Below are 14,521 nucleotides of genomic sequence, written 5' to 3' on the forward strand. Positions count from 1 at the left end.
GGGGGTCTATTAAGCACGCAAAGCCGCCAATATCTACACGCTCGCTGGACAAGGGCCAGAGCTATTACACGATGAGCTGTTACGTAACTTTAAGTACAAGTGGAATTTGGGCTGTACTCATCTGATATGCTTCGCCTTTCTAATGTTTGGCATCAAGAGGGTACATGAGCTGACTGGAATGTAAGGTCCTCTCCCCCATTTTCTCCCTTTTCTAATGACAGGCCAGCCTTGTGGTCACAGCAGAGACAGCTCACTGTCTCTGATGTACTCAAGTTCGCCTCCAACCAGAAGCTTTACTCTACTGTTTATATCGGTCCTATTTTCAATGAGCTGCTCAATTTAACATCAACACCATTTGCTAGAGCATGACTTTAGATGAAAGCTGTTTCCTGGGATGAATCCAAACTTCAAATCAATTCCCTGGACGAGACTCAATTTAGCTCAATAAATTATGGCTCACATGATAAAAGTTTAAAGCAAAAATATATTAATCCAATAACCATGTGAAATCTATAGTTGCCCTGCCAGTTCCTAGCCTCTGGTCTGTTGTTGACTCCTCGCCTCACTAAACTCCTGGCAAGGCTCATCAGCCTGTAGTGTCACCCCTGCAATCCCTTGGCTCTCTCCACCCCTGTAATCTGCTATTTGGTCCCTCCCAAAAGAAACACCTTGCCCCTGTCAAAGACCAAGCCCTGTCCTCATCCTGGCTTCAAAAAGAAATAACATCCCCACCAAAGTTTTAGAGAAAAGATCATCTGAATACAATTGTACAACTGTTTCCCTAATCTTTTCTTATTAATTACTAAGTAGCAATCCTGAGTGGTAAATTCTGTTGACCTGTTCCAGAGTGGCTAGTCTGTTATTGATCATTTTCATTTTAAAAATGTCTGTTTCTAGAAATCTTTAGTCCAAAACTAGAGTTCCTAAGAGGCCGTTCTCTGTCTTATTTCTGAACCACATGCACATAACACAGTCGTCAACAAAGTTGCACAGTGGATGGTGGTAGTGGTGGTGGTGAGTGTTTTTTTCTGGAAGTCCAAAAGAGAAGAAAAAAAAAACACATTAAAAAAACCATTACTGCTTATGGGAAGGTGTTGTAATCAGGAGCAATCTGATAACAACGGAGTAGCCATGACTGCTTCTGCTTTGCTTGAGGGAGATGCAGAATCTGTACCATCTTAGACCTTGCACAGAAAGGGCGAGAAATGTATAATTACTTCAGTGTGCCATCCAAAGATCAGGGAACACTGTCAGGGACCAATGGTGAATGGAATGGAACAGCGACAGTCACAGAACAGGAAAGAGGGGAAAGTTGAATCCCCAGAGATATCTCCTGTGTTCAACAGAAATGGTTGTGCATAAAAGCCAGTTCTGTTTCAGGTTAATATACATCACAATTAGTAATCTTGAAACATATGTTCCTATATATACAAGTTACTAAGTATTTGGGTTGAGAGTATTGTAAACAGTTTCTAGTGAAGCCTTAGTTTGCATTTAGAGGTGTGCTGATCATGCATGTGGCTACAGGATATGATGACAATTGCTTTCCACAGAGCAGGTTGAAGACAGCTGGGTTGAAAAACAGAATAGTTCCCATATAAACAATTGCCACTACCTCAGTTTTCTTTTGTTGCAATACACACAGCCTCAGATGCAGACTGGAAAGATAATCTAAAAGCAGAATGCAAACTAGTCAATGAAGACAGGCCAGACCTTAAAACTATCCTTGATTTAGTCCTTCCACCTCTAGATACACTGCTCCCATGAAAGAATTACTAATCTAAAGGATCACTCTTAAGAAACAAGGCTTGTCCCTGACTATGACAGCCGTCATAAGACTTCTCTAGGAAAATTCTGGTCAGTTACGTAGTTTGGTTTGTATTTACCTCTTAAATGTGAACATGTTAGACAATGTATAATGATGTGTACTCATTATTTTTATTCACATCAACCCCATTGCTGTATCTTTAATATTAGAAACTTAATATAGGCATTTGTGGGGAGACCTAAGGCATTGTTTGAAAATTTTGTGAACGTTTAAGAATCTCATCCCTGTTCAATAAAGAATGCAGATTGATTCCATTTTTTAACCAACTAGAAGAATTAGTTGGTACACATTTAACCATGATTTGAAAAACCATGCAGTACAGATGGCAGAAGCAGCGTGTTGCTATTTCCCCTTGTGGTGTCCATGCAAGACATCAATAATCCATCCCAATGACATTCCTTGTTCCCAAATACAACACATCAGAGTCATACTCAATCAGACTGTGGCACAGGTGAAGAGCCCTGCTTGTTATGACCCATGTACTCTACTCTAAAGAGCACAGCCAAAATGATGAATAAAGAGCATGCCTAAATCATAAGAATCAGTTGAAGGAAAGAGAAATTATTCACAGGCTGGTGAAAAGTAGATTCAGGATGAAAAATTGGCTGCTTTCAAATAACTGAAGGGAAAACCTGGATCTTTAGTTCAACATGTCTCCAAAGGGTAGCCAGGCCATAAATAATCATTCCAGGGTAAACTACAATGACATTATAAGAATGTGGAGGCAAGGCTGGGGATGTGGCTCAAGCAGTAGCGCGCTCGCCTGGCATGCGTGCGACCCGGGTTTGATCCTCAGCACCACATACAAACAAAGATGTTGGGTCCCCCGAAAACTAAAAAAAATAAATGTTAAAATTCTTTCTCTCTCTCTTTCAAAAAAAGAGAATGTGGAGGCAGATAAAGAAGGGGCACGGAGGGAGTACATTCTCTTCCTTCTTCCCACCTTGGACTAGATACATAAGCAAATTTTCCTTTAATTCTTTGGAAGCAAGTCCCACTGTGATCTATACAAAGTTCTCACTGAAACTTCTAAGTAATGGAGACTGACAATTATGTTTTCTATCTAACAGCTTTTGAGGGAGGGACTGTGTGGATGGAGAATGTTTTTGATAAATATGCAAAGGAGGGGCTGAATTTGCAATTTAAATATAAATTGCACATTCATTTATAACCTGCTGGCTGTAAACCCTCTAATTCTAAAAGCTTCTTAATGTTGGTCAGATACTAATTTCTTGACATCCATGTAAGGTGCAATAAAATGTCCCACCCATTCCTTCAGGATAATTTACAACACAGTCACCTCAGCAGAGGGTGGGAGAAATGTGCTACAAGAAATTAAGACAGAGTCCCAGGATCTCCTGGAACAGTGTTGGAAGCCTTGATGCAAAAGCACATCTGATTGTTTTTAAAGGAAATGAACCAGTCACAGCTTGGCTGCAGGGAGAAAGAAATTCTGTGGTGGCCCCTGTGGCAAATGTCTGTCCTCCGCTCAGTTGACTGTGCTTATAAAACTTCTCATTGAATTGGAGTCTTTTGTTTTATTCTTCGACCTGTGTTGACCACCTAAACCCCACGAGTCTGGTGCCCGCATCTGTAGAACAGGAACGCCATGGAATAGGAAAATAACCTGCCCATCCAGAGCTGCTCTACCAGGACTGGGCAAGGCGGGCTTTGTAGAAAGCTGAGTTCTTAGGAGAAAGAAACAACAGGATTGGGTTTCATTATTCAGTATTTTGCCATGAGTTTAAGTTCTATGCTTGGTTTCAAATCTTTACAATTATTCATATTCAAACTAATCTGCTTATTAGATGTTGAAATATACCCAGAGGCTTTTCTTTACTAATTATCCAGAATGACACTGATTCAAGTGCCAGGAAAGAAACTGCTTTTACAAGAACCATTTACATCTTCCAGAATACCCTAGAGCAGAGGCAATTCTCTCCCTCAAATAATCTCTCCCTTTCCATATCCTAAACTTCCGGGTAAAAAGATTTAGATGTATGACAACCACTTGCCCCATCTGGCACTCTCCTTCCTGTTCAGCAAGATGCAAGAAGCAGACATGTTCTAGAGGCATTTCACACATATAATCCTACTCTAGGAGTGACAGGAAGAGAGCTAAACCATTGACCAGGATTATGGAAATCAGAGGCAAGGGAACAGAATCACTGCTAACCCCCTTCACTTCTCCCTGACATCACCCCCTTATAAACGATGCAGTGGTCCCCATGTAAATGCACATTGTTCAACTTGAATCATGCCAGCATGATGATTGGAAGCAAAGGGGATACACAGTCCCACAGTCCCGTGCCATACACACATAAAAAGGCCTGTCTGCGCAATCTGTAGAAATGCAAACATGAAGCTGGGCATGGTGGCACACATGCCTGTAATCCCAGTAGTTCAGCAGGCTGAGGCAGGAGGATCGTGAGTTTAAAGCCAGCCTCAGCAATGGCAAGGTGCTAAGCAACTCGGTGAGACCCTGTCTCTAAATAAAATACAAAATAGGACTGGGGATGTGGCTCAGTGAAGTGTCTCTGAATTCAATCCCTGGAAGGAAGGAAGGAAGGAAGGAAGGAAGGAGGGAGGGAGGGAGGGAGGGAGGGAAGGNATCCCTGGAAGGAAGGAAGGAAGGAGGGAGGGAAGGAAGGAAGGAAGGAAGGAAGGCAAATATTACAAGAAAGAAAATACGATACTAATGTGTTAAATTACAATTCCAATCCCCCCAAAGTGTTAAGAAGCCCGCCATGCCTGATGATGAAGTACATACCCTGACTTGTCATGAGTTTCTGCTATGGACACTGGTCATTTAGGGCCAACCAGTATGCGTGCTATCTTTTGTTGGCCCGGCATCTGGATTTCCTTTTTAGGAATTTCTTCTCCCCTACTCTGTGTGAGTTAGGATGTCGCAGCCTACTCTGGCTAAGGGGTGGGCATGTGGCCTAAGCAAATCAATTAAGTCTTTTCTCCAGGACTTTGAATGTGGATGGAGAAACCTGTCGTAACTTTTCCCTTGGAGCAGCAGCACACTAGGGACACTGGGTTCTGTCCACCTGGACTCCCACAGCCATGCCAATTTCTGTCCTTCACCATACCAGGATCTCCACACTTTCTATTGATTCTCTGAGCTACTAGGTTATCCTTCCAATAAAATGCTTCTGGGTTTGAAGAATCAAAACTGATATGTGTTGCTTACAGGAAGAAAATAAAGAACATTAACTAATACCTATACCTAGATTCTGCTTCCTCAGATTTGAGACTGAGGATTCCTATTCCATGAAGCCCTATGGTTTGTCTGTTTATGAGGCTTAAAATGATACAGTTTTTAAAATTCTTATTTTTGACAAAATAATTGTACATGTTTATGGGGCAAATGCAATATTTTGATACATGTATACATTGTGCAGTGTGTAAATGAGGCTAATGAACATCACCTGCTTACCATTTGTGAGACAATGTAGTAAGAATGTTTAAATACACTCTTAGCAATTTTGAAAAGCACAACAATTAGCAAGATGACTATAATCAACTTACTGTTCAAGAGATCATACCTATTCCGTCTGTCTGAAATTGTACTCTGACCATCATGTGGCCTTTCCTCACCTATCCCCTCTCCTCTCAGACTCTGCTAACCACCCTTCCCTTCTTTCTTTACTTCTTTGCTTCTGTGAATTTGAATTTTTAGATGCCATGTGTAAGTGAGATCATGCAGTAAGCTGCTCTGTGCCTAGATTACTTCATTTACTTCACTTAGTATAATGCTCTCCAACTGCACCCATCTTGTCGCAAATGACAGGATTTCATTTTTTTAAAAGGCTGAATAGTATTCCGTGATGTATTTGCACCACATTTATTTTTTATTCACTCATCTGATGATGGGCACTTAGGTGTTTCCATATCTTAGCTATTGTGAATAGTGCTGCAAGGTGCACAGGAATGCAGATGTCTCTTTGACATACTGATTTCAATTTCTTTGAATATATACTCAGTAGTGGGATTTTTTTGATCAAATGGTAATTCCATTCTTAGTTTTTTGAGGAGGCTCCATATTGTTTTCAACAATGATTTTACAAACTTACAGTCCCATCAACAGTGTACAAGGGTTCCCTTTCCTCCATATCCTCACTAATGTTTGTTATCCGTCACCTTGTTTGATAACAGCCACCCTAACAGGCGTGATGTCATACCTTGTTATGGCTTTAACTTGCATTTCCCTCACGATTACTGATGTTGAGCATTCTATCATATGTCTGTTGTTCTTTTGTATGTCTTCTTTTGAGAAATGTCTATCAGGTCCTTTACCCATTTTAAAATAGGGTTGGTTTTCTTGTTACTGAACAGTTTGAATTCCTTAGGTTAGATATGAGCTCCTTATCTGATACATGATTTGCTAATATTTACTCCCAATCAGTGGGTTGTCTCTTTAATCCATTAATTGTTTGGCAATGCAGAAGCTATTGAGTTGAAGCTATTGAGTTTGATGCAATTTCATTTGTCTGTTTTTAATTTTGTTGCCTGTGTTTTGGTGTCATATGCAAGAAATCATTACAGGATCAGTTTCCCCTACATTTTTTTCTAGTGATTTTGCAGTTGTTGCTATGTGCTATCAAGTCCATTGTCCCTGAAAATTTCTTGTTCCTCCATGCAGCAAGAGAGAGTATTTAAAATAAAAGAGGTGGAAGTACTAGCAAATCTTAGACTAGTTCTACGAGAGTGAAATTTATATTGGATTCAAATCTCACTTCTAGAATTGGAAAGACAGAGGGAGAGAGGGAGAATAGAAAAGTGAATCATTTTAAAAAACTTTAATATTTATGCACAATAAAATGTGCAGATCACAAGCGTGCAATTCCATCAGTTCTGACAACTGTATGCACCTCTGTAATAACCATGCCAATCATGATAGAGAATACTCCCATCAATCCAGAAGGTTCCATCATGCTCTTTTCTAGCCAATCTACTGCCCATACCTGCATAGGCAACATTGTTCATATTTCTATCATCACAGTCTCATTTTCCTATCCTAGAACATCATATAAATGGAATTAGACAGCATGTACTCCTGCATGCAGCTTATTTTGTTCAACATAATGTTTTTTGAGATTCATCCAACTTTTTATAACATATGTACTTTTTTTACTGTTGAGTAATATTCCATTGTATAAATGTATCACAATTTGTTATCCAGAATCCTGTTGATGGCTATTTGGGTCATTTCCAGTTTTGAGCTATTATGAAAAAAGTACTATGAACACATTAAAATCTTTTTAATGCTTGCTTTCATTTCTCTTGAATAAATTAATTTTTATTAAATGGTGAAGCAGCTTTCTATAATTTCTTGCAGAAAAGCAATAATATATATTCTGCAGGCATAAAAGAAATTGCATGTTTTGCATCTTTTCTTTTAGGATAAAGTAAGCAGATACTTTTCTATTAACTCCTTACTTCCTCTCTACAAGCTTCATTCTCTCAATCTACAGACATTCTCATTTCTCTACCATTCTAAGCAAACCTTTCCCTTTCCCCTTAAGCTAGCCAACACCCTCAAGATGACTGATTCAAGGCAATTTCTGATTTTTTTAAGAGATGGCTATCCTCACTGGTTACCCTCTTCAACTTCTTTTCCAGTAGAGGAATATGACTAGAATGGCCGTGCTCCAGAACATTCTAGGATGGGCAACAGCTCATTCCACTATCATTTTCCTGGTTCCCGGTCTCCTTAACTTCTTGCAGTATTCAGCAATGCTGATGACCTTGAAACCTTTCTCCTGACTTCCATATACCAGAGCAGAGAGTCTGCAGCCAAACTTTGGGTTTCAACCTGGCTCTGTCACTGACCCGCTGGGTGGCCTTGAGCAAGTTGTTTCACTTCTGTCCACCTTTTTCTTATTAAATGAGGATGATATTATACCTAGTTTATAGATCACTAGGAGGATTAAATGAATTAGCACTGAGTAATGATGCCTTGTATGTAGGAGATGCTCAATAAGTAAAAGTGATTTTTATCATTTCATTCAATCTTCATTGTCTTAGCTCAGACATGTCAACAAAATACCGCAGGCCTGGTGACTTAAACAGCAGAAATTTATTTCTCACAGTGATTTCTCATGATCTAAGATCAAGGTGAGGGTACGGTAGTTTCATTCTGAGGCCTCTTCTCTTGGCTTACAGGTGACCACTGTCTTGCTGTGCGCTCATGTGATGTTTTTACAATGTGGCCTTTGGTGTCCACTCCTCTTCCTATAAGACACTTATAAGAAGGGTCATGATTTCAACATACAAATTTTGAAGGCCAACAATATTTAGTTCCTAGCACTCATTGTGGTGTACATATCAGGAGAACTTTATAAACTATAAAGGCCTGGAATGATGTAAGAAATGATATATGTCTTCCACTAATGCTTGGGATTATAATGCCTGGTGCCTCTCCCACTCATTGGGCCTCCTCCTCAGTCCCCTTGGATGGTGGAGCCTCTTTCCTCTGCTTCCTTAATGTGATGTGTTCCAAAGCTCATCCCTTGGTTCTTGTACAATTCATTTTGTGATTCTACATTCTCTTGAAGTCTTTCTCCAATTATCTCACTGAGGCAGATGACTCTGATGTGGATTTACAATCCTAAGGAATCTCCCTGAACTTTGAATCTCTCATCCTCAATGCTCTGTATTCATTCAAACTTGACATGTGATAAGTCAAAATCATGGTTTCATTTTCACAAAGAGGTCACCTCTGGACTTTGCTTTTTCCTCAATGATACCTTCTTCTTTTTGTTTTTTGGTATCAGGGATTGAAGCCAGGGGTGCTTAACTACTGAGTCCTTTTATTTTTTTATCTTGAGACAGTGTCTTACTAAGTTGCAGGGGCTGGCTTTGAACTTGCCATCCTCATGCCTCAGCCTCTTGAACCACTGGGATTACAGGTATGTACCCCTGTGCCCAGCCTCAATGATACCTTCATCCCCAAAGCAAACATGTCCTCATCTTGCCAGGTCTTCTAGACACATTATAGACACACCATCAGTGAATTGAGACCCTCCTTCTGCTTCCCTGAGGCTGCCCTGGCCATTGTGAAGGTTCCTGAGGAACTAGGACTAGGATTTGGATAATGCAGTGTTTTTGTGTGTGTCAGAGCAGACTGCTGGACTGGTGGGACAATCAGCAGCATACCCAGGTACCCACATTCCATCTATGCCCCCACAGAGCTTTAATCAAGGGGAAGAATCTGATGGAAGTGCCTCAGGGCCCTGTGGATATTAGAGACTATGTGGTACCATTCATATTTTCTAGAGCAAAAGCTACTAACCTTACAAGCAGTCTAATAAAAATTGCCTGGTCTTAAGAGGAAGGCATTCAGGGAATTCCACTAGTGCTTCCTGCCTGTGCTAGTCATGAAGGCTGTCACAGATATTCCAGTTCTCCTTCTTCTGAGCACTTGGTAAGATAGTACCTCCATGCTCTCTTTGAAGTGAAGAGAGACATATAATTTGCTGTGGCCAATGAGATGTGAGCAGAAATAATGGGAATCACTGCTGGCAGAAATTCTAAGAACTCAAGCACGATTCACTCATTTTCTTACTCTGCCCCAGTTGTGCTGGAGGGGAGATGCAGCTTGTACCAGCTTGGGTCTTCAAATGTGCAGCACACACACTATAGATCCCATGTAGCTCAGGCAAGAAAAACTTCTGTGTATTAAGTTATTAGTATCTGGGATTATTTATTATGCAGCATAAGCTAGTCACTTGATATATGCAATTATCACGTTTATGTCACCAGTGGGCAAGTTCCAATTTGACATAGCCTCTCCTCTGGATTTTAGATACCTACTTTATTTAGCTCAGCTCTCAGGGACCCACAGTGCACCTAGGCTGCCCAAACACAAAATGTCCCCAGGGTTATGGATTAAGACTGAGACCTGCTACTGAATAGTCTGCAGTGACCCAGGAAACCTCTAGACTCTAGGACTAGCAGCCCCAATACCCTGGGCATGAAAACAGGTACAGTTGTCCCCAATATTTGCAGTTTTGCTTTCTATGGTTTCCATTACCCAGGGTCAACTGTGGTCCAAAATTATTGAATGAAAAATTCTATAAATAAACAATCCATGAGTATAAAATTGTGTGCCACTGTGGGTAGCATGATGACATCCTGAACCATCCACACTCTCTGTACTACCTACCTGCTGGTCACTTGGTAGCTGTCTCAGTTATCAGATCAACTACCCTGTTCTATCATAGTTCTACCATAGTTCTCTGTTCAGGGAATCCTGATCTCTCGTAATGGTCCCACAGTGCAAGGGTGGTGATGCTGGCAACTTGGATGTGGTGAAGAGAAGCCCTAAAGTGCTTCTTTTATGTGAAAAAATAAATGTTCTCAACTTAAGAAAAGAAAAAAGTTTATAGACAGTTTATATCTTACTGTAAGATATTTTGAGAGACCATATTCAGACATTTTTCATGACAGTGTACTAGTTTATTGTTATAAATGTTCTATTTGGGGCTGGGGATGTGGCTCAAGTGGTAGCGCGCTCGCCTGGCATGCATGTGGCCCGGGTTCTATCCTCAGCACCACATAAAAATAAAATAAAGATGTTGTGTCCGCTGAGAACTAAAAAATAAATATTAAAATTCTCTCTCTCTCTCTCTTTAAAAAATTGTTCTAGTTTATTATCCTTGTTAATCTACTGTGTCTAATTTATAAATTAAACTTCATCATAGGTATGTATACATAGGAAAAAACATAGCATATATAGGGGTTGGTGCCATCCTCTATTTCAGGTGTCCAACCAGGGGTCTTGGGATGTATCCTCCATGAATTAGGGGAGACTACTGTATAATTTTCTCCAATGCCAGCATGTAAATGAGAATCTTCCTATTAAACTGTTTCATTCTAGCTGTGTTGACCACACAATTCATTGTCCAAGCCAGTTTTGAAAGTAAAAGAAAGCAGGGATGACAGGACTAAGCCCCCACTCCCCTAGGAAATCAAGGATGCACCCTGGTTCTCCTCCATTCTCTTACAACATTGGGTCGAGGGCTATGAGAAAAATTCTTAGAGGCATTATCTAAGGATAGGTTGCCATATCCAGGAAATGTGATTAAAAGCCTAAGAAGAAACATCTGGTGGAATTAATGTGTTTCTCAGAGCTTGAGCTCTGCTTTTACCATCCTATGTGGCACTGGACTGAACGAGTGCAGCTGTTTCCCTAAGTGGGCACATGCAAGCAGCAATAGACTCCAAACAAAACCAAGAGGCCAATGCAAAACCCAGCCGCAAAGCATGTTCACCCCACAGAAACATGAGCACTGTCTTCCTCGCACTGGTCAGCCTGGGAGTCATTTAAGAGGAAGAAGAATTATGTCAAGAAAACAATCCTAGAATTATTTCAATGAAGCCAAAGTAAATGCAGCTCCAGTGACCATAGGCTCCTTCTAGGCAAGTGAGAGATATGGATGTCAGTGAATATTTTAAAGATTGCTAATTTTCCTAGTAACTACATTGTAGAAGATGGGTGATTAATCTACAATTATTCTGACTTTCCTTGTACTTGGTAATATACCAGAATTCTAATTAGTTCATTAAAATTCTCAGTGACTTATGGTCAAGAAGCACATACTAATTTTTGTTAACAGAATCTGTTTTTCAGTCTACCCCGAACTCCACTTGCCCATCTTCACTTTATTTGATGTGGGTCCCCGTGACAAGGCTGGTCACATGACCTGAGTCAGGTGTGGCCATAGTTTTCCTGAGATTGAAATTGTCCCTGGGTATAATTTTTCTAACACTGTAGTTATGTATCTCACAAACTAGCTAGCAATAAAAATTTATTCTTTCATAGTTCTATAGGCCAGAATTTGAAATCAAGGTGTTGCCAGGGTCACGCTCATTCTAAAGTCTCTGGGGGAAGACTTCCCTTGCCTCTTCCTGGTTTCCAGTGGTTATCAGCAATCTTTGGTATTCTCTGGCTTACAGCAGCATCACTACCATCTCTTCCTCTGTAATCTGGTGGCTGTCTCCCTCCAAGTGTGTTCACATGGTATTCTCTCTGTGTGTCTATGTGTCTTTTCTCCTCACGGATTAGAGCCTACTCTATTCCAATGAGACCTCTTCCTATCTAACATCTTAATTATATCTGTTTCCACAAAAGGTCACATTCACAGGTACCAGGGGCTAGGACTTTAAGATATCATTTGATACAACTCAACCCAAAGCACCAGGTAAAAAAACAATCTCCCCCACTACGATTGCAAGCTCAAAACCATGCAAGCCTGCTCATGTGTTTAAGAGGGAAGTAGGCAGAACCAAGAGATAGTGAAAGATGAAAAGGCAGGGTCCTGATGCTTTTGACTCCCTGGATTGCAGCCAAATCAGAATCCCAGTCCACTCTGGGAATTCCCAGTAGCATGACCAACAAAATACCCTTCTTGTTTAAATGTATTTCATTTAGTTTTCTGTCACCTACAATCAAGAGATCTAGTTGATACATCCAGAAATGAATAATGCTGTATAATATGAATTCAAATAGTCTTCCATAATCTGGGTGGGATTATTATAAAACAGATTAGTCATGAGTTGAAAACTGTTGAGATTAAGTGAGGAGCATGTAGGAGGGCATTATTAAACCATTATACAATTCTCTCTATTTTTACCTATGTTGGAAATTTTCCACACAAAAAAAGAATAAGCTAAATCACATGTTCAATAAGTAAACCCTCTCATGGATTATCCTTAAAGCCTAGCCAAATCAGGTGGGAAAAAGAACAGAATCACACCTAACCCAGACAATACAGACCTCCACAGGGAATAGTTGGAACGGTGTTTTTCTTTGTAGCCTTCACAGAGCTACCAATATTGGACCTCAGTCTACCAGGTCTTGAAGTCTGACAGGATGTTGAGGTCTTGGGGAATGGCAGCTGGATGATGGCCACCCCCAACCATGCAGAGGAAGTCCAGCAATGCAGCTTCAACCCCTGGGCCATGATGGCATGTCACTATGCCCTGAGCAGTGTGCTGTGCTGGGGAAATTCATCCCCCCACCCCAGTTAGTTACAGGAAAGCAGCCATAAAACAAGGATGAGGCTCAGATAAAAGAGTTCACTACTCCAAACGTTCACCAGCAAGTAGTGTTGTTCCGACATGAGGATAAAGGTTATGGTTTACAAAACATCCATGACTCTGTCCCTCAGTCTGGTCTGTCATCATCACCTCTTTGGGATCCTGTTTCCTCTTGGAGTAGAGGTTCTCACTCCAGGTACTCATTAGAATCACATTCGATCCTTAAAAAATCCTGATGTCCAGCCTGCACCCCAGACCAACTAAATCACAGTCTCTGGGGGTAGAGCCCAGAAATCAGTATTTCTAGAATACTGATTTCTCAGTTTTAATCCATAACCCTGGGGACATTTTGTGTTAGGGCAGCTTAGGTGCACTGTGGGTCCCTCAGTTATTCTAATAAGCAACCAGGGCTGAGAACCACTGCTTTGGGTAGACCTAGAGCCACAAGGTGGTCACTCACTTTGGATGTGTGCCTCATTTCTCTAAGGAATCTCCTGGCCCTTGTCAGATCAACCAGCTTCCTGAGCTAGTCCCATGGGTACACCTCAGTCAATCCACAACCTAGCTCCTTTTCTTTATTTTAGTTTTCTAGAGTTGCCATGATAAAATATTACCAAAGTGGAGGCTTAAAACAACAGAAATTTATCCTCATGATTCTAGAGACTGAATATCCAGAAGTAAGAGTGGGCAGGGGCCATGTCACTCTGGAGCCTCTAATGAGGACCCTGCCCTGGCCTTTTCCTAGCACCCAGCAGTTGCTGGCACTCTTTGGTGTTCCTTGGTTTGTAGAAAACTCTGCCTTCACAATCACTTTGTGTCCCCCTGTATGTCTGTGGCCTTTCTCCTCTCCTTACGACAATGCCAGTCATTCTAGAATAAGAGCCTACCCTGCTCCAGTGAGAACTCACCTTAGCTAATTATATCTGTGATGACCATATTTTCAAAGAAGGGCACATTCCAAGATTCCAGGAAGGAGAATTTGGGGAGATACTCTTCCCCGCCCACACTATCTTAGACTTTGTCTTTACCAGAACACACGTGAGACCTAGCTAATAGTGAGTATGAAGCCTTTTCTAAAATGTTTTTTGAAATAATTTCTGATTTTAGAAGAGTTGCAAAGATAGTACATACAGTTCCTGTACTGCTTTCTCTGAGCTTCCTCTAATCTTATAAAACTATAGTACATATATAAAAATTAAGACATTAGCACTGGTATAATACTATTGACTTAAACCACACACATAATGTGTATTTTGTCAGGTTTCCAATAATGACCTTTATCTATTCTGGGATCCCAAGGGGGATATCACCTTGAACTTAGCATAATACTATTAAGAGTGGAAAAGGTCCAAACCAATCTATGCACAGAATCAAAACGATCCCTTTAGGCTTCCCTTCCTTGTTCACCCTCTAACTTTCCACCCACCCTTGTATTTGCACTTAGCTGGCTCTAGTTTTCATCTGTACATCTTTCTTACTTGAATCTGATAGTCCCAATTTTTTAAGTCAAGCTTGTTCTTAATAATATTGAGGTCAAGGGCCCACTCAGAATTTAATAGAACATACGGATTCTCCTCCGAGAAAAATGCACAGACTATAAAAATTTTGCATCCAATTTCAGAGCAGTCAGATATGGATCTCCCT

The 14,521-nt window shown here is 40.7% G+C and overlaps 1 protein-coding gene across 1 annotated transcript in view; it reads right to left on the reverse strand.

Moving 5' to 3' along the window:
* Thsd4 (thrombospondin type 1 domain containing 4) overlaps nt 1-14,521 on the reverse strand; it is a 610,303-nt gene that overhangs the window by 450,598 nt on the left and 145,184 nt on the right. The gene's annotated exons all lie outside the window — the stretch shown is intronic.

The sequence above is a fragment of the Marmota marmota genome, unplaced genomic scaffold (assembly GCF_001458135.2).
Source record: "Marmota marmota marmota unplaced genomic scaffold, marMar, whole genome shotgun sequence".
In the NCBI taxonomy this organism is placed as follows: Eukaryota; Metazoa; Chordata; class Mammalia; order Rodentia; family Sciuridae; genus Marmota; species Marmota marmota.